The sequence below is a fragment of the Crocodylus porosus genome, unplaced genomic scaffold (assembly GCF_001723895.1).
Source record: "Crocodylus porosus isolate Cpor-Errol unplaced genomic scaffold, CroPor_comp1, whole genome shotgun sequence".
NCBI lineage: Eukaryota > Metazoa > Chordata > Crocodylia > Crocodylidae > Crocodylus > Crocodylus porosus.
This window is the reverse complement of record NW_017728948.1, coordinates 41,703,995-41,706,620: the sequence shown is the minus strand read 5'-3', so window position 1 is coordinate 41,706,620 and position 2,626 is coordinate 41,703,995. Positions and strand designations below refer to the sequence as shown.

General features: G+C 40.7%; 1 long non-coding RNA gene across 1 annotated transcript in view; it reads left to right on the top strand.

The window, feature by feature from the left end:
- Window positions 1-603: 603 nt before the first annotated feature.
- The window catches only part of LOC109321941, a 21,616-nt gene continuing 19,593 nt past the window's right edge, over window positions 604-2,626 (top strand). The window contains exon 1 of the long non-coding RNA XR_002104238.1: window positions 604-669. This is a non-coding gene — a long non-coding RNA (uncharacterized LOC109321941). The remainder of the gene's footprint in view (window positions 670-2,626) is intronic.

Sequence of the window (2,626 nt, the reverse complement as noted above, 5' to 3'; positions counted from 1 at the left end):
GAAGTAAAGCTGTATTGGCATAAGTTATACTGGTGTAAACATTGCATGTTCACAGGTATATCAAGGCAGCTTGCTAGAGAGAAACAGGTTATTACTTACCTCCTACTGATAAGGCACTGTAATAGTGCCTACTGTGAGCAGCTACCCTGGAATAGCTGCTTATTTGTCTCTCCAGGTACCTATGAAGATTTTATCAATGTGCAAGAGTGTTGCAAATTACAATAATGTAATTAGGTCACATGTTCAGATTCTAAGACTGGCACCCAGTTAACCACTTCTACTGTTGACAAAAATGTAATTGTTCATTCTCAATAATCCTGAAAACAATTAAAATAGAGTTGAAATAATATGGATATTTTTTCATTGCTGGTCTGATGCTTGCAAATTGGATTAGACATTTTTTTCATGAATAGCCTATTCACTGCAATCATAATTATTGCAGTCCCTCAATACAAGGTTGACAGTCTTCCAGTAGATATGGAAGTCATCAGTGAATCTGGAAATGACTGAAGAGGCCAATATGAGATCTGCATGTTTGACTTCAGACATAGCATACAGTTCCAGAAAAGAGGAGTGACACTGAGTGATGTTCAGTCACTCTTTTCTTTTGTCCCTCTCACCTATTCACCTCCATAGTGAGGAGAGTCTGCTCAAAATGGTTGATGCCTTGTCACATGTCACAAAACAGTTGGTGATGACTCCGAGTTTGAGCCTCCCAGGTATTGATATTAATATCTCATTTCTTCAGATTGGCTTTCAAGGTGCCCTTGAATCCCTTCTTTGTCCATCTCTAGAATGAACACTGGCAAGCTGAGACTAGAGGATCTGTTCTGGGAGATGGCTGTCAAGCAGCCTTATGACATGTCCAGCTCAAGGGGGTTGGTGCTATATGGACACGGCTTCAGTTCTGGTGGTGTTTGCCCATTCTTCTTCCAGTTGATATGGAGGATTGTCTGAAGACATCACTGATGGTAACATTCCAAGGTTTTGGATGTTTCCAATAAATTGTCCAGATTTCACACTCATATAACAGGGTAGGGATGACAACACCTTGCTAGATGAGAAGCTTAAGTGTCTTTACATGTGCTCTTGGGTGGAGGGGGAGATGCTTTAATTAGAGCAGTTCTGAGAGCCCCTTTAATGAAAGCGCCTACAGTGTCATGTGTATTCAGCATCCCAGTGCTTCAGAATGGCTGTGGGAGTGCTTTAATTAAAGGTTGTTCAATGACCTCAAATTAAAGCACCCCCACCACCATTTTGAAGTGCAGGGATGCTGAATACATGTAACATGGAGGCTGATGGAGCACGGCTAATCATGGAGGCTCCTGGAGTGTGCTCGAGCATGCTAATTAGATTAACTGGGTCTGTTCTGACATGTACTAATTAGCACACATTGGAGCAAACATCTGGCATGTGTATAGGCATCTTTTGATTTAGGGTCTGATGTCATGATCATCAAAGACATAATTTCAGAGGTGTCTAAAGGCAATGCTTGCAGATTTTATTTGGTGCTGAATATAGTTTCATAGTTTCTAGGGCTAGAAGGGATCATCTAGTCTGACCCCCTGCCATGGCAGGAAAGAGTACTGGGGTCAAACAACCCCAGCAAGGTGTACATCTAGCCGCAGCAAGGTGTACATCTATCGTTGTCTAAATGTGGAGCATCTGGTTGGTTTGGAGTAGGTTGGTAAAATATCTTTGTTTTTGCGAAGTTGAGTGAGCATTTCATACGCTTCACAGAGGCATTCAGGACTGTCCAGGAGTTATTTGAGTGGGCACATACAACAAAGGTGGCAGCATACTGAAGATTAGTAACAGAGGTCTTGGTTATCTTGGATTTGAAATGTAACTTGTTGATAGTAAAATGGTTCCCATTCATGTGATACTGATGGAATTCTGTCAGATGGAAGTCTATCAGCAATGAGATTCAGAATAACTTCAGTAGAGATGAACAAAGTGTTGGTTGCAATCCTTACTTTATTCCAGTTCAATGGTAAGGGGGGGGTCTATTTGTGAATCATTACTTAGGATGGTTGCTGTCATGCCATCATGAAAAAAATTGAGGATGGCAGGTAGGATCTTTCATATGGCCTCTGTTGATTGAATCAAAGGCCTTAGTCGGGTCAATGAAGGCCATATGCAGTATCAGTAAACACAAAACACCTCATGAATTTGTGAGGGAGAAGGAGTACCACCAATGGCCCAGTAGTTAGGATAGTCATGTGAGATGTGGGACACCTCTGTTCAAGGCTTCCTTCTATCTGATTAAAAAGGGGGATATAACTCAAGGTCCCCCTACTTAACTGCTCTATTAATCAGGCTTAAATATTTTTTGTAATAGCAACTAGAACCCAGATCCATCTTCTCTCAGATGAGTGCACTAAGCACCATTGTATAAAATGATTATTTCTAACTAATTCAACCATTTATTTAAATATTTTATATGAAGTGGAACAGCTTCAACAGGAGAGAGCCCGTCTCAGCACACATTTTAGACTGGTAATTAGGGCTGATAATTACTGGGTTACAGTGTAGAAGTAGGCCAACTTCTTGTTCCTTGCTGATCTTGTGAAGCAATCCCTTTGGTTTTATTATAAACACCCCAGAATAAAAAAAAAAAAAAAAA